Consider the following 22958-nt stretch of genomic DNA (forward strand, 5'->3'; position numbering starts at 1 on the left):
CTGTTCAAAGGAGCTATTGATATTTTCAAAAGAGTTGCTTAAAGAATTAGAAACATGCTCTTATGTGGGAGACACAAAAGGGAATTAAACGTTTGTCATGCAGCATCACAACACTTAACTTTTTGGCAACAGGAGCAATGGGACCCATAAAGAGATAGGCACTTCCTATATGATGCATGGAAAGAGCTAGGCAGCTAAGAATGTGATCCTCAAAGCCAGCACACTAGGTAAGGAGCTTCCTAAGCTGGCAATGGCAAATGCTGACCAAAAGTTGTGTCCTAAGGCCTGTCTGTGTCATCAGAGTTCAGCGCCTATCTTTGCTTAGCGAGCTGTGACTAGGAATCCATCTGGAATCAGGCAGGTTAGGAATAGGGATGTAAAATCCCATTTCATTGGCTAACCAGTTAAATATATTGTTTAACCGGATAACCGATTTGATTGGGTTGGGTCAAGGGGCACTGTAGCCTGACTGGAGCACCGCCCCACCCACCTGCCATTGGGCTGGAAACTCTCCACCCTCTCTTCCCTGCCACTCTTCCCCAACTCCCCCCACAGGCAGGGGTTGCTCCAGTGTCCCAATCGGACCAGCCACTGCCTGTGGGATACCCAGGCCTGCTGTGGATAGAGGCTTCTCCATGGTGCACTGGAGCAGCCGCAGCCTGTGGTACACCAGGGCATCCTACAGGTAGAGGCTGCCCCGGCATCCCAGTTGAAGCAGCCCTAACAGAGAGACATGTTACACTGGTTAAACCTTTACATCCCTTCTTAGGCACCTAACGCATTACTTGCAGAAATGAGTTAGAGACCTCCCTTGTGCTATAAAAAACATAGTGATGACCACTGCACTTGAAAACTTAGTGCAGTGGAAAGCATGCTCATCTATTGGTGAAGCTCATGCAGGCCCAAAAGTCCACCCACAGATCAGTTTATAAGGCTAGGGTCTTCAGGGTCAGAGACATGCCTCACTTTGTCTTGTATAGCAAGACTACAGTGTTGGAGCCTAATAAATAATACTGCTATTCTTAACAGAGTAACATACATGCCTGATCAAAATAGCACGTAGGTAATTGGATATCACCATAATGATACAATACAATAGTTTGCATTCTTTTAAATGAATAGAAGCAGGATTTTACTTAAAAATAAATTAATATGAAGGCATAGTGCCCCCCGACTCCCTGTCGTGTGGATGATCTGTACACATTGGAAGAGAATAGGTGCCAAATCAATAAAGTAGGTGTTTTTAAAAATTGGAATCTTAGCTTTGTTCAGCTCCAGGAAACTCATAAAATATGCATTAGAATGCTAGGTATAATTGAAACAGCACATGGTTTAAACACATGGTTCAAGCACTCTTAAAGATAACTAGCAATACATTTAAAAATAATTTTGCTGTATAAATGACTACAGACAGAGAGAAATATGACTTATGTCCTATACTGATGACTTTTCCTCTGGTTAATCTTTTTGTGTAACATTTTGAAGAAAATTCCACGTTTTAGAGTGAAGGAAATAAATACATACAAGAATGTGTACAAGAATACGTATGTAAAATGGTTTTCAGATTAAAGTATATAAAAAAATTGGAATGTGTTTTAACCATAACAGTATCCCTCAGAGAATTAAGCAGAAAGCGGTGATTGTGTTGGTTATAATAGGAATGGATTTATGAAGTGATAGAACAATAAATATAACCTAAAAGCCTACTTACTGACAAACCTAAAATAATTACATCATTAATTCAGACAGTTTTTTCTGGTTTCAGTTTCCTATATGTATTAGTAACTTGGGACTAAATTTTTATTTAGGTGGAAAGCCTGAGTCAACACGTTTTGCCTGACAGATTTTCATGGAGTTTGTATAAGGAAAAATCTCCTGGTCATTGAACCTAGAGCAAAAACAGAGCCAAGGGATAGCTACTCTTACTACTGCTGACTTTGCGCTATAATGAGGAATGCTGTTACTGGATTCATGTTGCTTGCAGAGACCTGTTACACCTCCAACATGCCCAGAGCTCCTCTCAGTCTTACAGGGAGAGTCACTGTGGAACAATGCTAAAAGGTGCACAAGGAATATGTCCACCTGTCATTCTTCCTGTGCCCAACTTTCTCTTCAAAAAGTCGGGGAGGGCTAAGTCAGGATTGTTTTCTGAATTTGCTAAAGAATTGTTAATGCGATAAAATGTGAAGTTAACATAAATGCAGCATTGGTTAATGAACAGAGATAAGGTGAATTTGCTCACAGAGAGTTGATGTGGCTCTGTCCAGGAAAAGTAGAGGAGGGGGGAAAAGAAAACACACTCCTCCAGAACCAAATAGGAATCAGTTTTTAAAATTTCATCCCATATAAGAAAATATGTTCTCTGTCTTGGAACATATTTACTGACAGTAATATTTCTTCAGGTTCAGTAAGACAAAAAGTTAGTTTGCCTCCTTTTTTAAAAAAAAAAAATTTAAATCTGAGCTAAGCCCATTAGGAATTAGGACACCTACTTGTACTGACACACACCTCAATACAGCGAAGCATGTAGGACTACATTTTTGAAGGAGTTCAGATGCTGGCAGATGCATATTGGTACCTACTGGGATTTTCAAAAGGGTGTCTGCAAGCCAGGATCCTAACTCCCATTGATTTCAATAGGACTGACCATTAAGAACCTGTGTAACTTTAAAACATGACTTGTGGATGGGACTGCACACTTATGTAAACTTATGCTTAGACATACATGCTTTGCTGGATCAGCAAAGTAATTGATAATTTTCATGCATTTATCAAGTAGGAATTTCAGAAAATGTACAACATAACTTTTGCTAGAGTAATATATTATTATTTTTTTTGTAAAGTGTTATCATGAAGGAAGAAGGGTTTTATTGATTTTTTTTAAAAGTAGGTTTAGTAGTTTAAAACTTCTAGAAAAAAAATTAAGTAAAAAAACTAGAATTTTGATCAAAATCACACTGAAGTTTTGGACTCAGGACTGGTATAATCTTTTCTGATTGCTTGTTCTATAGCTATTTTTTTTAAATAAAAAGAGGTTATATGTTAGGTGTTGAGATGATGAATCACCAAGTTTCTAATTTAGTGAATATTTTATTCCTCTGTAATCATTTTGAATAGTTCCTTTATATTTAGCCTTATGCTTTTTAACATAGTTGGGGAAAATATTTGCAAACACTAACTTTAAAGTGTGAATAAAACCAATTTGGGTAAGTTAACCAAAAGCATCTCTCAGCATAGAAAACTCAGACACTAGATTGTATATACTTTTATTTATTTTAAAGATTTTAAATGTAAAACACTCACAGAATCTTGTATATACTTAAGACATTTGGGAAGTCTTGAGTATGGAAACATTGGTTTGCATCCAATACATATGTAATATAGGTAGTTAATACTACTAGTAATGAAACTAACCACTGAATGGAAATATTTCACATACAAAAATAGACTTCTTTTATTTTTCCAACAATATTTTCCATACTGTCCATCACCAGAGAAGCTAAGCAACTATTTGCAACATATAGGAATTAGCAAGAATGCTTAGACTGTAAGCACTTCAGAGGAGTTATTTTGCGTAATATATATTTTTACTATTGCAAAGCCCATTCACTCATGATTTAAATAAAATATTTCTATAGGAAAATGCTCTTAAAAAGGATAATTTATGCATCGTGCTGAAATGTAAGGTCTAAATTCAGCAGACATGTATATACTTAATGTTGATTCCCATCAAATTACTCAGTGTAATAAAGTTATGCTTGTTCATAAGTGCTTACAGGATTTGGACCTATTACTGTAAATAGATTTTAATTAAATAGCACTTTGGTAAACTGGGAAGAGGGAGAGTTTCCCTTGCTCATGTCTTTATTTTACTCTGCCCAGAACAATATTATTAAAAACTCAGTCTTCCAGACAGGCAGAAGAGCCTGTATTAGAGAAAAAGGATAACAAAATAAACAGTCAAACAAATAAGTTAATTGGCAAGAGCCTGGCTCATTACTGATCTCTCTTTAACTGTAGAAACACTGGAGTTTCGGCAGTACTCTATATCTTAGCATGATTTGCTGCAGGCTGAGATTTACCAAAGCCATCCTCTATACTACAATTCCTAGCCAGACTTGCTATCCTGTTTATGGGAGAGAGGTTGAGATTAGGCGCTAGCTTGATCCCTTCCCACTGAATAGAGTTGGGTAGTTCCAACCCACCCAGATCACAGAACACTAACCTCAGGACCTAACGCCATGGTTAATAGCACATATTTTTTTATACACCACACCTTGCATCCGTGAGACCACTTCATCCTTCTTAATAGTAAGATTCCCTGTGATATTTTTCCTGCAAAACTATAACAGGGTTATACTGACTACTATGGTGATACTCAGATGACAAGCATTCAATTGAATTAATTAAAACAAAAAAATTCATAAAATGGACAAAGTCCAGAATCAAACAAAATAAGCTACCCCTTCTCATCTGCTCATTCAGGGTTCATCTACACAGCAGTGTTATATTTCGAAATAATGTCAAGCTGAAGGACTTTATACTCTGACTCAAGGTAACCCTCATTTTACATGGAATAAAGGAAGTTGAAGGAAGAGTGTTCTTCCTTTGACTTCCTGCTGTGTAGACTGCGCCAAAAGCTGAATTAAGTTATTTTGACTTAAACTATGCAATTGATATAGCTGAAATTGCGTAGCTTAATTCAACTTTAGCCCTGCTCTGTAGATGCACCCTCAAAGGCCTGGGGAAAGATTGCATAGTGCCCTAAAGGCCATCAACATTAGTTCAATTCTGTTAGATAAATAAGAGAGAAAAATTCCAATGTTGAGAATCCTGTTGTGGGAAGCATCCTGTCAAGCTCTAGTCCTTCAGATCTCAGCACTGTAAGCATGTCAGAAACTTCAATTGTCCCAATGGCAGGAAATGTACAGAAAAGCAGCCCTTCATAATTTAGAGGAGTACAGGACGCCTGTGGGAGCTGCCCTCAACATACAATTTGGAGGGTCTACAGTAGACCCGCTAAATCGAACTCTAGAAAATCAACCTCCAGAGAGTTGCTCTCCATAGTGTAGACATGCCCAATATGAATGAAAAAAACCCAACAATTTTCTCACTAACTTCTTTCTTGATCACTGTTGACAACAACACTATTTTGCCTGTCACTCAGGTCTCTAATCTGGATGTCATTCTCAACTCTGACTTAGAAGTCCATCTAAGCTACATTTAAGACTATGTCTGTACTGCATAGTGGTGCGGACTACAGGGCTATAAATCGTAGAATGCATTAAAGTGTTTTGTTTGAAAGAGGACTACTTTAATGCAAACTACCTACCTTTTAAATTCACTCCAGCTATGTCTATGTAGAGCAGTACAATGTTTCAGTGATTTTTGCAGTTCATACTCCCATAATCCATACTGCAGAACAGCATAGACAAAATTTAAGTGTTATTTCTTTCTCCATATCATCTATTAGGCTCCGTCTACCCCATCATTTATCTCAGTCTAACTACATCACTCAGGGGTGTGGCATATCCATACTCCATATCCAAAAGTGGTGTTGTACTTATACCAATCTAGCTCCTAGTGTAGACAGTGCTATGTTGATGGGAGGCCTTCTCTCAGGCTACATCTACACTATGAGTTTTGTTGGGAAAAATATGCAAATGAGGGATCATTTGCATGAGTTGCAATCTCATTTGCATATTTTCTGCCGATCTGTTTTTGCGCAAAAATAAGCAGTGTGGACATTTTGTGTGAAAACCCCTTTTTCTGCAAGATCCTTATGCCCCAAAAAAGGAGGTATACTGATCTTGCAGAAAAAGGGGGTTTTGGCAAAAAGAAAATGTCCACATTGCTTGTTTTTGCGCAAAAACCCTACTGCAAAACAGAGTCTCTCATTTGCATATTTTTTGCTGAGAAAACTCGTAGTGTAGACATAGCCTCATAGACATAGCTACTGCCTCTCAGGGAGGTGGAGTACCTAAGCTGAAAGAAGAGCCCTACAGTTGCCATAGGTAGTCTTCCCTGATGTGCTACAGTAGCACATCTGCAACCTTTTATGTGTAGACAAGCCCTAAGTAATGTCCTTTCTTGCCCATCCACACAGCTAAAACTTTCAGCCAGGTTGTTATCATGTTGTGTCTTGATTACTCCAACAACCTCCTCTCTGGCTTTAATAAGTATAATCTTTTGCCACTCATCCATTCAGAGTGCTGTGCAAAGATAATTTTCGTAAGATGTTGCTTTGAACCTTTTACCCTGCCTTTCCATCATGTACTGGATTCCCCTTCTCTGTTGTGCCAAACAAACTGCTTGTGTTCACTTTCAAAGCCCTTCAAAGTCTAGCCTCGTGCCATCTCTCATTCAGCATCAAAATGTTGACTCCCTCCTCCAATCAGCTCATGATACCAAACTCCATCACTTGCTTGTAAATATCTAAACAAAATACGTTGTGCTTTTTTCCCTCTGTACTCAACTCCCCATAAGAAATCACAAAATTAACTCATTGTCCTGCTTCAAATTTGCCTGCTTCAGAACTTTTTTTATCATATCTTCAAAGAACTTGACAAAAGTTAGGCTGCCTATCATTCTGATCAATGATGTTTCATTGTTTCCTTATGCTCCCCCATTAGTTTTGTTTGTATCCATCTGTTGTTTCTTGTCTTGTACTTAGATTGTAAGCTCCTTGGGGCAAGGACTATCTTTTGGCTCTGCATTTGTAGATCATTTAGCACAAAGGGCCTTTGTCCATGACTGAAGCTTTCAGACACTAATAATACAAATAATAAAAAATATTAAAAATTGGTATATATTTTTAAACAAGACATGTGTTTACATTACTTGTTTCTCTTTACTTTCAATCTTCAATAATAATTTGTCATCAGTCAAGAGTTTTCCCTAAAATGTTGTGTGAAGAACTTTGCACTCCAGATTGACCCATTTTAGAACCTTTTCTATAGAGTCACATATATGAAATCTTGTTCTACGCTATGATTTGGGAATTACTAAAAATAGTCAGGTTCCTAATATTGCAGCTGAGAAAAAGACAATAAAAACAGGCATTTGAACAACCAAGTAAGTAAATGATAAAAGTAATGCCAAAGCTTTCAGGCCTCTTCAGCCAATTATTTTGCCATAGGATACAGAGTGAGGATCATAATACATGATTTCTTCAAAACATTCTACCAATTTCTATGCTGTAAAATGGGATCAATGAAAGATTCAGTGGTTGATTGTTGTGTGATAAAGGTTAATGGTTCATAATCATGCAGTTCTTTGTTTTCTCTTTTAAAATGAAGGATTTAGTAAGAAAAGCTTTTTTCTTATTTTTTTAACTCTCTTGCGTGGCACCAACAAGAGAAAATAGTCTAGTCACTGTACAATAATTACTACAAAAATACAGTACTGAGAACATCTCAAAGCTTCCACTATTTATAAAAACTCATCTGAACTAAAACATCCAGCCATTGTATGCTCAATGCAAGGCATGACTAAATAAAACAAATTTAGTCATAAGGAACATATTCCAAAAGCGGTGTCCAGTAACTAAGAAAGCCCTACAGATGGTCTGAGAACAAACAGTGAAAAGGCCTCACAGATTTTATTCATTCTGAGAGAAGAAGTTGATATTTTATATAAATTTCTTTCAAACTAGGTAGGGTTTTTAAGATAGTTAGAACTCAGGGTACGTCTAGACTACATGCCTCTGGCGACAGAGGCATGTAGATTAGGCTACCCAGTATAGGAAAATGAAGCGGCGATTTAAATAATCGCTGCTTCATTTAAATTTAAATGGCTGCCGCGCTGAGCCGATCAGCTGTTTGTCGGCTCAGCGCGGTAGTCTGGTTGCTCCATGGTCAACATCAAAGGCATTTGTCGACCTCCCAGGTATGCCTCATCCCAGCCTCCGCTTCATTTTCCTATGCCGGGTAGCCTAATCTACATGCCTCTGTCGCCAGAGGCATGTAGTCTAGACGTACCCCCAGATTGTTTCCAGAATCAAACTGCCTCCCACTAAAACAATGAGTATTTTTCAAATTCTTATAGATACGTGAATTACATAGAATGCCGTGTACTCAAAGCTCTGGTTACACTAAGGAGTTATTTCAAAATAACAAGCGGAGCATCCACACTACCAAATAAAAGGCTGGTTGTTTCAAAATAATAATTCCTGTTTTCCACGAGGAATACCACTTATTTTGAAATAGACAATCCATTGCTGCTATTTCAAAATAACTACTCCCCAAACTCATTCAAAGTAATTTCTCCCCTGTGCTTCCTGGGGCTCTTAGTGGAGGTAGCATGTCCACATTAGGGGAGCCTGCCTTGGGCTAATTTTGAGGCTTCCCAGTAGTGTGGACACACTCTGTCAAAATCATTATTTCAGGAATTATTATTTCGAAATAAGTTATTTGAAAATAATTCCCTAGTGTAGACATGCCCAAAGGTAATTACTCCACATTGCACTATAGAGACGTATCACAGGCTGCTTTAATAGAATGTATTATCCAGCCCACAGGTGACAGTGACATAAATACAGTGAAATACATTTGAGAGGAAAGTGCAATCTTCTGGAAAGGGGCATTAAGAATCACCATAACAGCAGATAATGTGTGACAGACATTTGTGATATGAGTGTGTGACAGCCTTGTCAACATATCTGTATGGCAGAAAAGAGGACACAAGTGTTTGCATTTCTTCCCAGACTCACCAAAAAAAAAAAGCCATGGAGTTCACAGTTTGAAAAATCTCCATGAATAGAGCTGCAGAGTAATCATATCAAAGAAAAGGCTAAGATAGTGATCTCTGTGTTTGAGCCTGTAGAAAGGCCCAAAAATTTAGGAGTTCAAGCCAAATCCCACTGAAATAAATAGGAGAGTTTCAGCTGAATGTTGGACTAGGTCCTAACTGCCTAAATGAAATAAAAACATATTTTTAAAAGTCAATTGTAGAAATAATGAATTGCAAGATAATTTAGTGTTGTAATATAGAAATTTTTAATTTGACCACTTATGACCACCAATAAGAAAAATAATAGGTGAAATATCAAAATAGCAAAACATCATAAATGTTACTGAAGTTTTACAATTTAACCTTCCTCTGAACAATGCCAATACCTCCACTCAATTCTTGATGGGATAGCAGACATCTTCTACTTTGCTGATTAATACACAGTGGTATTGCTGGAAACATCTGATTCTTTGTAAATTATAGACGTTTGTTTAAAATATTTAACTGGATGGATCCTTTGAATTTGAAACCTGAAAGATAGCTGTCATCCCAGTTAAAAGACATCACTGCTTAAAAAATTCCAAAAAGGACTTAAAATATAGTGATAAATAAAAAGAACAAAAATTATACTAATTACATTTATTTTATATTTTATCCTTATTTTTTTATCTTTTAATGTTTATTTGTCCACTTTTGGTTTAAAAGACTAGCGATCAGAATTTTACACCAAAGTAAGCAACACTGAACCACTTAATGCTGGCTGAATGTATCTCTTTTAAGTAGATTTATGTTAATTATATACCAATTAAGCAACAGTCATCACCATAAACTGTGATTATGTTGAAATGGCCTCCAGAGAGATGTTGTTTCAGAGTGGCCATCTCATTTAAGTTTAACCCAATTAAATACATTACTTTCTACAGTATTAACTCATTAAAAACAAGATAAAGTAGGAGATATGCATGATTGTGACAACTATGTAATTGTCAATTTTATAACTTGATATGAAATAATCAGTTTGAACTAATTACCTGTAGAGGGCTCCATTGGCATGTTGTATTGGAACAATTTAATATATTCTGGCTCTACAGTAAATTAATCTAAATTTTATAGTTACTCATTTTACATGATTTTAGCTAAGTGCAGAACATTGAAAACATACTGAATGGGGGGAGGAGGATTGAAAAGACAGATTTAGGGTAGTGGAATAAAGTACAATGCCCACAAAAACTATGTATTTATAGTTTGACTGCATTAATATAATGATGGTGGTATTACTAAGCCAAAAGTTCAAAAATCATGACTCAAACCCAAAAGAATCATAAGATTTACAAAAATAGGACATCATATTATGTCCTTCCCCACCCCTTTTTTTATGTGTGACCATTAGAGTGTTGCAAATTTATGACAAATAACAGTTTTGACCCCTCCAGCAGTAGCTTTCCCTAGGGTACTCTACTAAGATTGGCACAACTAGGCCCAGTAAAAACATTATAATTGTCTGCTCTGAACATTTTATAATTTTGTGCAAACATAGAGGTAAGTTTATAGCCTAGGAGCTGCAATTGCATCCCACTAAACTCCTCTGATGTAGGACCACTAAATGCCCATGTTATGAGGACAACTTGTAATTTACTGTGCTGGGCTGAATTCAGACTGGTTTAAATCTCTGGTGCTCAATAGAACCATCATGACCATCTAGTCTGACCTGTACATTTTAGGCTACAGAATCTTGCCTAGCCACTCCTGTAATAGACCCCTAAGCTCTGTCTGAGTTATTGAAGTCCTCAAATCATGGTTTAAACACTTCGGCTGTGACTACATTGGTAAGATTTTGCGCAAAAGCAATAGCTTTTGCGCAAAATCTTGCCACCTGTCTACACTGGCCGCGAGTACTTGCGCAAAAACACTGACATTCTAATGTATAAAATCAGTGCTTCTTGCGCAAGTACTCTGACGCTCCTGCTCAGGGATAAGCCCTCTTGTGCAACTGTTCTTGTGCAAGAGGCCAGTGTAGACAGGCAACGTTAATTTCTTGCGCAAGAAAGCCCGATGGCTAAAATGGCCATTGGAGCTTTCTTGCACAAGAGAGCGTCTACACTGGCACGGATGCTTTTGTGCAAAAGCACATCTCTTGTGCAAAGGCACATGCCAGTGTAGACGCTATCTTGTGCAAATACTTCAACGCAAAAACTCTTGTGTTAAAAGTATTTGCGCAAAATCTTGCCAATGTAGATGTAGCCTTGAAGTTACAGAGAATTTACTTATTACACTAGTTCAAGCCTGAAAGTGATACATGCTCTATGTTGTAAATGAAACCGAAAATCAAAGTGATGGTCTAAACTCCAGCTGAAGGAGACATACCCTTCTGAGCAAACATGAGTGGCAGAAAGGTCTAACCACTCCAAATACATGTATTGTATCTTGGATGGATATGTTCTTGGAACAGCTTCCTGCTGCTGTGTCTACAGTGGAGCCAACAGTTTTCTCATTTCCCTGGGCAAGGCGGAGGGTTTGGGGGTGGGAGGCTGGATCCATGCTCCTAGAAGGGGCAGAGCCTCAGGCTGAAGGGGCAGGGCTAGGAATAATTTCCCAAGGCAGCCTCAGTGCTGCTCAGAGCACACTGTACCTCTCCCAGGTAGCCCCTCACTGCTGCCTGGAGCATGCCATGCGGGGCTCCAGCAGTATTTTAAAAGGTCTGGGTTCCAGCTGCTGCTATTGTCACAGTACCAGCAGTCAGGAGCCCTAGGCCCTTTTGAATCATAGGGCAGTTGCCCCTTTTTCCCACTCCCCCATCAAAGGGCGTGTTTATCTATACACTATTTTTAGTAAACCATCTTAGACACAGATAGCACAGGTATGTTTGCCCAAACTGTACATCCCCCAGCCCTCCAAAATGTAGACATGCCCAAGGCTTGAGTCTGCTGTTTTATACACTTGGCTTCTACTATTCCCAGCTCCGTTGGAAGTAACCTTGAACACACTTTCAGAGATCTGTAGAATAGGAGAATGATCATTACCTGCTCTACAGTACATTATGAGATTAGGAAGGGTATAGAATTATGAATAACTATGATTGGACGATTTGGGATTAGAATCCATAGTATCCTAATTGGTAATTTTTTGCCTAGACCAGAGGTTTCAAACTTGGGTTGTGGCTAATAAGAGTAAGTCACTGACTGGCTATGAGGCGCTTTGTTTACTTGAGCATCCACTGGTATTTCATAGTGGCTTATGGGAGCTGCAGGAAGTGGTGGCACAGCCTACACCACTTCCCACAGATCTCCCAAATAAAAATCACACTGAGGAAGGAATTTATCAAGTTTTCACAAGAGTTCTTAGAGGAGAGGCCAAACCATGTTGCTCATGGGAGTTGGCAACATTGCTCTAAGCATTCTAAAATACATTGTGAATTTTTTTCTTCAAGAAAAAATTTACTAAATATGTCAAGTCCATTTTTTAAAGGCCATTTAACCTTTCATACACCTTTGGGTCTCTCCTGAACTTAGTCGCCTCTGACCTCAGGATGTTATTTCGTTTCCCAGTCCTTTAGGGATTATAGAGCATTTTACTCAATAGACATTGAATTGGTTAACATAGTGTCGTGTGCTGGCTAGATTCTTTCCCTCCATCTCATCTCAGGTAGGGTGGAGGGGAACCTTGCTGATAATACTATATTTTTATTTTTGTGAATTATATGCAGTGAAAGGTGCTGCAAGTTGGGCAAGCACACAGACGAGTCTCTGAAATGGTATAGGCTGCTATTCCAGCTCCACAATTTGTAGAAAAAGGCGCATAAAGCTTTTATGAATTGAGGAGTTGCTCTGAGGTAGAACCACCATCAGTAGCCACTCATTCCCCCGCTTCTTTCCTTTTTGAGAAGTCAAAGATTCAGTCCTATATTGTTCCCCATAGATGTGTCTGAGAGGTTCATCTAAAACAAATCATGCTGTAGCTGGGGACTGAGAATCAGGATAGCTTGTCACAAATAAAGGTAGTCCTCGAGTTACACGGCTCCGACTTATGTCGGATCCGCAGTTACGAACGGGGTTTGCTGCCTGTCTCCCTGGTCTGCTGAAGACAAGCAGACCAGGGAGACGGGAAGCAAAGCCTCTAAGGATGCCAGCAGCGGGACAGCCGTGGCGCGTCTGGGCTGTCTGCTGCCTGCGTGCTCCAAAGCTTTGCTCCACGTCTCCCCAGGCCAGGGAAACGGGGAGCAAAGCCGGGGAGCATGCGGGCAGCGGACAGCCCAGACGCGCCGTGGCTGTCCCGCTGCCGGCGTGTTCCGCGGCTTTGCTCCCCGTTTCCCTGGTCTGCTGGAGACCAACAGAGCAGGGAGACGGGGAGCAAAGCAGAGCAAAGCCGCGGAGCACGCGGGCAGCGGACAGCCCAGATGCACCGCGGCTGTCCCGCTGCCCCTGTGCTCTGCGGCTTTGCTCCGCTTTGCTCCCCGTCTCCCTGGTCTGCTGGAGACCAGCAGACCAGGGAGACGGGAAGCAAAGCCGCGGAGCACGCGGGCAGCAGGACAGCCCGGATGCGCCGCGGCTGTCCCGCTGCCCCCGTGCTCCGCGGCTTTGCTCCGGACGCCTGTGGTACAGCAGCTGGGGCGCTGCCAGTTGGTCCGGTAGCGCCGCTCTGGGCGCTACTGGACCAACCCGGCAGCACCCCAGCTGCTCTGCCCCAGGCGTCCTGATTCAGCCACTGCTGGTCAGTTTCAGCAGCGGCTGAATCAGGACACCTGGGACAGAGCAGCTTGGGTGCTGCTGGATTGGTCCAGTAGCGCCGAGGAGCAGCGCTACTGGATCAACCCAGCAGCACTCAAGCTGCTCTGCCCCAGGCATCCCCAAGTCAGCCGCTGCTGAAACTGACCAGCGCTGACTACAGGAAGCCCGAGGCAGAGTTGCTCTGCCCTGGGCTTCCTGGAATCAGCCGCTGATCAGTTTCAGCAGCAGCTGACTTGGAGACGCCTGGGGTTCTTAAGTTGAATCTGTATGTAAGAACTGGCGTCCAGATTCAGCCTGTTGAAACTGATCAGCGGCTGATTCCAGGAAGCCCGGGGCAGAGCAACTCTGCCTCAGGCTTCCTGTAATCAGCCGTGGTCAGTTTCAGCAGCGGCTGAATCTGGATGCCAGTTCCAACTTATATACAGATTCAACTTAAGAACAAACCTACAGTCCCTATCTTGTACGTAACCCGGGGACTGCCCGTATCACTGTTTCACAGTAGTCCTTTGAGCATGTTAAGTAACATTCCCTATTGAAAAAGAGAAAAAAACATGTTTTAAGGAGTTCTGAGTGCTTTAATAAAAGGAATTATTAAGAACTATTAACTCATTATTATTTTGTTGTAGGAGTACAGTAGTTCTTTCCCAAAAGGTAGAGGCAGTGACAAAAGGATGGATGCCTTGGCAAGATTAGATGTTTACAATAAGAGAATGAAATATTCCAGATCTTCACTTACAAGATTTTTTTCATGGGTAAATGTGTTTTCTAAAGGTAAGAAAGGAAGGGTTTAAAAGTGGAATGAATTGCTGCAGTGTGTTAGGAAGAATGCTTTAAGGTGAAAATACGAAAAGGCTATTTCATTACTGCAACAAATAAAAAAGAAAAGGAAGGGAGATTATTGCATGAATCACACTCCCCTGGGTGGCAGTGTCAGCAAAGTTGGAATCATCCCTCATACTGCAAATAAATTGTGTTGCATAGGACAAAGAGATGAGAACACTGATGAGTAACTGAAGAGAACTTTGATTTCCAAACATGAAACTAGCAAAGAGCTCACGTTATTTTTTAATGGTAAAGATATTAGATAATTTTTAACATCCTACTGAAAGTTGCAATGAAACAAAGCAGAGGGTACACTAGAATAGTTACCCCCCCAAAAACAAATAGTTTTACTAGTGTTGTAATTCAAGGTTTAGGAGTTTGCCTTGATGAGCCAATGAATAGGTTACTGGAATGGGAAGCAAGAGTCCTGAAACTGACTGCCAGTTGTAAAATGGAGAAACAAGGCAAATCATCAGTTTCTTGTTTGCTATGACATTATGCAGAAATATAACAACTTTTCTAGCAGAGGTTTTTTTATGATTATTTTCTTTACTTAAATACATTGTTGTATCTATACTCTATCTCAAAATGTTTAATTTAACAAATACATTTAACTGATCATATCAGTAAGAGACTGATGGTCCATGTCAATTAGAATTTATGTACAGATTCTATGTAAGCATTGCCCCTCAGCTTTGTTGATGGACCTCAGTCCTGAATTGCATCCTCATTGCTATTCTAGCCATAGACATTTCATAAGCCAGACTTACAATGGCATTATTGCTTCCATTCACTGATATTTATTTAATATAGACAATTAGCCCGTCATAAGACGGAATTTTCAGGGCTCTCCTCCTCAGTCTTTCTCCTGAGCCTCCCGTCTCTCTCTCCGTCTCTCTCTCTCTCCTTCTTCTATTGCCTTCCCATCTCTCTCTCTCAGCTCTCCTCTGCCTCCTGCCTCTCTCTCTTTCTCTCACTTTCTCTTCTACTCCCCTTCCTGCCTCTCACTCGGGGGACCGCGGAACCCAAACTCTGGTTTGGGCTCCGCATTCCCCGTGCTGCATGGGGAGTGTGGAGCCCAAATGGTTGCTTGCGTCACTTGCTCCCATGCGGCAGCCTGGCTGAGCAGTGCAGAAGCCAGCCGAGCACCACGGTGGGAGGCTAAGGGGGGAAGGGCGGTGACGTTCACGGCGAGGGGGCGGGGTCTGGAGTCACTGTCATGCCACACGTCACCGCCCCACTCCCCTTCGTCTTCCACCGTGGCACTCGGCTGACTTCTGCGCTGCTCAGCCGGGCCACCGCAGGGGAGCAAGCGGAGCAAGTGGCCATTTGGGCTCCCTGGCGGTGGCCTGGCTGAGCGGCACAGAAGTCAGCCGAGCACCATGGCGGGAGGCAAAGAAGGGGCGGGGTGGTGACGTACACGGCCAGGAGAGAACAGCCAGCATTTCAGCGTTACAGAGTCTCAGACACTGGGCTACTATATATATGATTATTTCATATGTAAAATATCTTAAAACACCTTACAGTGAAATATTAAATAATATGTTATAAGATTTTATTGAATCAGGTACAGCAAATTTTATACAAACAACTATACAACACAGTGGAGAGACAGACCAAAGGAAAATAAAAACTAACTTGTGAAAGGTCCTATTGAACATAAATATTGTTGCCTCCCATCCTATTATAGGATGGACACAGGGTGGGATTTAGTGAGAACCTGGTTAGTAAAGTGAAAGGAATGTTTTTAAAATGAGAATGGAATAGAAGAGATCTTTCAATGGTCTTGTGACCGGAGAATGATCTCTAGAAGTAGACAGAGAAGTCTGGAGGTAAGAGTGACCTTGAACTATGGAGAATATTTAAGAAGAATCAGTGCAAAGCAATGAAACATATTCTTAACTCCTGGCTGAGTAGTTGCAGCTCTGCCTTTCAGAAAGTAAAGGCCCAAAAATTAAATTTGAACTTGGATTTGCTGAACTAGAAGAGTGTTTCACATCTGGTGGGTTGCAACCCTTGAGAAAGGAGGGAGGGGTGTCACAGAAGGCAGTCCGTTGTGTAATGGAGTCATTGAAAATTATTACCATTCTAAAACAAAATAAAAATTCCAAAATAATATTGGGACAACCAAAATTTGAATTCAGGAGGACATGAGAAATATGAGGAACACATACAGGAGGAAGTGAAAGACATGGACACTATTATTACTGATATATTTTTACTCTTACTTTTACAATAAATGTAAGGAGGTGGTGACAGTTTTTGCCTCTGGTGCATAAGGGGTCATGATCTTGAAAATGTTGAGAAGCACTACACAGGAGCAAGATCCCAGGTAGCCTACATCTCTAATCCTGACGTTGTTTGCAATTTAAAAATATCTTCCCTCTGGAATGATACTTTACATTTATCTAGCATCTTTCACCTGAAGAGGAAGTGTGTGTACATAATAGAAATGGATAATTAGTGACTATTTTACTTTCTAAATACATTATATCTGTTACATCAATATAATGAAGTCTAAGATCCTCTCTGAGGATATAACTATTAAACAGAATCTACCTCAATATTTTACTAAAACCATTATGATATTTTTAATATATTTTATTTAATGAAATTCCTGTCTCAACTGATCCTTCTTTACCCACAGCTTATATATATGGAGAGACAGAGAGACAGAGATGTAGATCTATATACTGAGAACTATCAAATTTAATTTACCTTCACTGATATGTCTGACAAAATTATTTATTGCAGCAAGGCAAAAAAAATGAGTCTAAGCAATCTATTAGCATACATGTCCGTTAACCCAAATTTGAGGGCTAAGAGGTAAATATCAAAAGGGAAATTCTGCCTCCATCCATGGTATGGAGGACAGCATCTGCATTGGAAAAAGAGTTGTTCCATTGGGTAAAAGAAAGAAGAAATTGGAAAAGTTCTGATAATCCTTGTGAAATTACAGAAACAGCAAACCCTGGTATCATCCTCTATTTTAAATATTACTTATGCTTGAAAAGAAATCTGAACAACACTCCACCTGTTGTCTTCACATTATACAGGTGAAGAAATCCTACAACATTCTCTGTGGTATCCCTGTTGTAATTTACAGGCTGATTACACTGAAATCATCTCATGATGCTGTTTTGAAATAGCTGTTGTGCTTTTTGCACTGGTTGCACTGCATTGTGGCCCCATTTGTTGCATGTTCTGTAAAGCTTGTCCTTGATCCAACAGTCATTTGTAATGTGAGACTGTTCTCCCACAGTCTTTGGGTGTAGTCCACATTGTGATTTCTGCTTGAACCCGTGTTTACTTGCTGAAGCTCCCTGGCATCTTTAATTAGCTGTCTCCATTGATACAGCAATCTCTAGTGTATGTTCGAGAGTCAAATCGGCATTGGTCAATAACCATTTTTGTACTACCTCATTTTGCACACGACACACTAATTGGTCCCTTAATGCATCATTTAAACTCTCTTCCAGCTGACAATGCTATTAATTTCCTTACTTCAGCCACATGTTCAGAAAGTGTTTCATTGTCATTTGGTATTTTGTTTATAAAAACAAAATGCTCTGTAAATCCAGTGGTTTTGGGGATAAGTGGCTGTGTAAGAAATGTCCACTGTACTCCCCAAGTTGGGGGCTTCAGGGAACTGTTTACTGTCTTGGTTTGGGACAGGCAACAATGCCGAATGGTCAGAACAGTGGGGGTCAGAGCAAGAGTCAGAAGTCAAGAACCAGAACAAGGTGTCAGAGTGGGAGACAGAGTCAAGCCAAGGATTGGAGCCAGAGTTAGTAACGTAAGAACATAAGAATGGCTGTACTGGGCAGACCAAAGGTTCATCTAGCCCAGTAGCCTATCTGCCAACAGTGGCCAGTACCAGGTGCCCCAGAAAGGGTGGACCAAAGACAATGATCAAGCGATTTGTCTCCTGCCATCCTTCTCCAACTGCTGACAAACAGAGGCCAGGGACACCATTTCTATGCCCTGGCTAATAGCCTTTTATGGACCTAACCTCCATGAAATTATCTAGCTTCTCTTTAAACTCTGTTAGGGTATGTCTACACTACAAAGTTAATTCGAACTAACAGACGTTGATAGGCGCTACACATGCAAACCGCTAGTTCGAACTTAATTTGAACTAGCGGAGCGCTTAATTCGAACTAGGTAAACCTCATTCTACGAGGACTAACACCTAGTTCGAATTAATTAGTTTGAATTAAGGGCTGTGTAGCCACTTAATTCGAACTAGTGGGAGGCTAGCCCTCCCCAGCTTTCCCTGGTGGCCACGCTGGGCACCACCAGGGAAACTCGTCTGCCCCCTTCCCGGCCCCGGAGCCCTTAAAGGGGCACGGGCTGGCTAAGGTACCTGTGCCAGGTGCAAGCCTGCCAGCACCCAGCCAGCAGACCCTGCACCTGGCACGGGATGACCCAGCCACCCGCTGCCACCCAGCCCTCCGCCTCTTCCCGGGACCAGGCTGGCAGCTCCCGGGAGCCTGCCCAGGTCCGTAAGAGGCGGGCGCCTGCCTGGTCTAGTGCAGACATTGTGGACCTCATCCACGACCACTGCACTAGGCACAGGAAAGTGGCCGTCTAGGACAGGACAGCTGCCAACTTGGTCACCCAGGAGCAGGTTTGCATGAAAATCAAGGTGGTCCACTGAGACCACCAACCCTGAGCTTAGAATGGCCGTACTGGTTCAGACCAAAGGTCCATCTAGCCCAGTAGCCTGTCTGTCAACAGCGGCCAACACTAGGTACCCTGGAGGGGATGGACTGAAGACAATGACCAAGCCATTTGTCTCGTGCCATCCATCTCCAGCCTTCCACAAACAGAGGCCAGGGACACCATTTCTGCCCCCTAGCTAATAGCACTCCATGGACCCAACCTCCATGACTTTATCTCACTTCTCTTTAAACTCTGTTCTAGTTCTAGCCTTCACAGCCTCCTGCAGCAAGGAGTTCCACAGGTTGACTATTTGCTTTGTGAAGAAGAACTTTCTTTTATTAGTTTGAAGCCTGCTACCCATTCATTTCATTTGGTGTCCTCTAGTCCTTATATTATGGGAACTAATGAAGAACTTTTCTTTATGCATCCTCTCTACACTACTCATGCTTTTATAGACCTCTATCATATCCCCCCTCAGTCTCCTCTTTTTTAAGCTGAAAAGTCCCAGTCTCTTTAGCCTCTCTTCATATGGGACCTGTTCCAAACCCCTGATCATTTTAGTTGCCCTCCCCTCTCCCACCCTCTCTCTTCCCCTCTCCCACCTCCTTTTCCCAGTCTCCCCGAGTTTTGTTCAATAAAGAGAGTTTCTATTTTTGAACACAGGTGTCCTTTATTTTGTACATCAGGAAGGGGGGCTAGGGAGGGGTAAGTGGAAGGAGGTGAAGGAGGAATGGGGTACGAGCCCCCGATGGGGAGGACTGGGCTGGCTCTGCAGGCTCCTCAGGGTGGAAGCTCTCCTGAAGCCCCTTGATTGACCCTCCCCCTCCAGATGGCAGCCTGCGGCAAGTGCAGCCGGGCTGATGGCCAAGTGCTGTGATGTGCCGAGTGTGGGCACTCAGGGCACTCCAAGCCAGGACTTCTTTGCAAGTGGGGCACCCCTGAGAACTGTCTGTCCAGGGTGGGGGGTCAGGATCCTTTAACCACAGCCCTCGGCTAGCCTGAGACCACAGCTCCACGCTCTAAATCCTAATCTGATGCCCTGCCGGCACTGCTTCCGGCCAGCCTTAACCTCTGTTCAGGGTCCACTTAGTGTGGACATGCTAGTTCGAATTAGCAAAATGCTAATTCGAACTACTTTTTAAGTCTAGATGCGCTAATTCGAATTAGCTTAGTTCGAATTAACTAATTCGAACTAAGTTAGTTCGAATTAGTGCTGTAGTGTAGACATACCCTTATAGTCCTAGCCTTCACAGCCTCCTCTGGCACCTATCTAAGGTGAGGTGTAGAAGCAGAGAGCTGGAACAAGGCAGTGTCCAGTGTAACAGCCAGCCAGTGACCCACCTAGTTTCTCAGACCAATTCCTGTGCCTCCTTCTGGTTTAAATAGTGAGCCTGTGCTAACAGAGAGGCTAGACATCCCCTCTCCCCCATCAAGAGCTTTATGGGTGGAGCAACTGGTGAGTTCAGTTCAACCAGTCTACATTCCCTACTGGCACCAGAAAGCTACTGGGTGGAAGCTGCAGTCTGGTTTTGCATATCTGGCTGTGAAGGCTAGGACTTTCCCTCACACTCACCAATTTCCACAGAAAGCAACAGAGAGACTGGACCCAAAAGTGAGTCTGCCTGCCTAACCTGAGCTGGAGGGAAATACAGAAACTGTTAGGTCTGGACCAAGAACCTATATCATCCCATAATGCACTCATCTCCTCTCTTCCCCCTGCTTGAAAGCAATGGCAAACAATCTTCTTGCTCTCTTTTTCCCCCTGGCTGTCCATGCAGATGCCATAGCATGATAAGTATGGAACCTGTTCAGCAGCAAAGTACTATGGCAATTATAATAATCATCTTGTGCTTTATACTGCAGTTAATCCAGAGAATATCCAGGGCCTGCGGGAATGAAGAAGAATCTTGGGAGCCCATGGACATACTCTTTTCTGAAGCACTTGTGTTGAGTGATAATGGCAGCATTCAATCCTATTGACACAGTGGAATGCCGGTTCTGGTACTGTGAGACAAGCACAGACAGGTAGAACCACATAGTTATACAGCTATGGGACAATCAGCATTGGCTGCAAAACTTTCACGTGTGTAAGGTAACTTTCATGTGAATTACTTTCCCCCACCCTGAAGCCCAGCAATACCCATTCTGACAGTTGAGAAATGAGTGGCAGTAGCCCTGTGGAAGCATGCAAAAGCAGACAGCTACCAGTCTGTAGGCTATCGATGTGGAGTGGGGAAATCTATAATGGAGGTTATTGTTATCCAAGTAGCCATGGCACCAGAACAAGGGTCAAAGCAGAAAACAGAGTCAAGCCAAAGGTTGGAGCCAGAGTCTGTGTCCTAGGTGGATAGAGACTCTTGGAAACATGCAGGTCATAGTGGAGGATTTTGCCATAATGGGGTTCCTTAATTGTGGTGAGGCAGTAGATAGAACACCTATTCCTATATTGACACCACCTTGCAAAAGTGTACATACACTGCCAGGGATACTTCTCAATGGTGCAACAGGTGCTGGTGGATCACAAGGGCCATTTCACCAACATCAAACTGGGATGGTCAGGAAAGGTTCATGATACACACATCTTTACAAACTCCTATCTCTTCAGAAGGCTGCAGGTGTTCCCAGAAAATTCACATTGAAGGCATTGAAATGTCAATTGTAATCCTTGGACATACAGCCTACCACTTGCTCCTATGGCTCACAAAGCCATACACAGGCAACCTGGACTGCAGTCAGGAATAGTTCAACTACAAGCTGAACAAGTGTAGAATGATGGTAGAATGTGCTTTTGAGTGTTTAAATGGAAGGTTTCACAGTTTATTGACTAGGGTAGATCTTGGTGAAAGCAACATTCCCATTGTTGTGGCAGCCTGCTGTGTGCTCCATAATATCTGTGAAAGTAGGAGGGAAAGCTTTATGCCAGAGTGGGGGGTCAAGGCAGAGAGCCTAGCCACTAATTATGAGCAGCCAGACACCACAGCAATAAGGAGGGACACTGCAAATTGAGAGGTTTTGAAAAACAGCTTTGTGAATGGCCAGACAGCAATATGACTGTCATGCATGTTGCTCTTTAACAAGGTATTAAGTGTGCTTGCCTGTAAACCTGTAGCCCCTCCCCATGTGACACCAGCAATAAAAACAATATTGTTGAGAAATCGTGATTTTATTGAGGGAACACAAGGAAGCAGTGACAGACAAGGAGTTCAAGATGGAAGCTTCAGATGGAGGGGGGTAGAAAGAAGCGGAAGTGGCATATTACAATCCCCCTGTGCAGCAATCATAGGCGTGAAGATGACAGCCTTTCGCTTTGAGACACATCCATGGGACTGAGTGTGACGCTGCCCTGGACCTACCCACCCCATCATTCTAGGGCCCCTGCGAAAGGAACTTATGGAACTTGGTGAGGAGGGAATGTGGGACCACATGGGCTAGAGAGGGTGTCCTAGAAATCCACTATGTGCATCATCACCTCTACTAACTGTCAAGACTTTCTCCTGTGTCTTCATTTCAGATTCTCTGGATGCTCTCCTGTCCTCACACATCTCCTGCAGCAGTGTTTTCCTCCACGCACTTAATTGCTCCCTGTCCAAGAGGGCAGATGGCATTTGCTCCTTGAACATGTGATTCCTAGAATATTTTTGCCTCTGGACTTGTGCCAGCCAGATAGCTGGAGGAGCTGGGGGAGTGTGCAGCAAGCTCATTGATGCATCCTCTGTAATGAAAAGTGAAGGGAAGACTTCCCCGAAAAAAAGATGTGAAGCATAAAATCTAAAATCTTAATATAGATTGAGATCTTCCCAAAGACAATATGGACGTATTATGTACAAGGCCACAGGTATGCTATTAAGCATTCACTATGCAGCAGGTACACCACAAATATCTGAAGGGAGCAGCTGGACTTGTTTGGCGGCAGCCCTGGTAAAGGTCAGGCTGGAAATTGAGCCTGTGAAGCAGAAGTGGCCTGGGCATGGTGGCAGGGCAGGGGTTCACGCAATGACCACGTATTTGGCACCCCCC

Source organism: Pelodiscus sinensis, chromosome 3, assembly GCF_052426305.1.
Source record: "Pelodiscus sinensis isolate ZL-2025 chromosome 3, ASM5242630v1, whole genome shotgun sequence".
In the NCBI taxonomy this organism is placed as follows: domain Eukaryota; kingdom Metazoa; phylum Chordata; order Testudines; family Trionychidae; genus Pelodiscus; species Pelodiscus sinensis.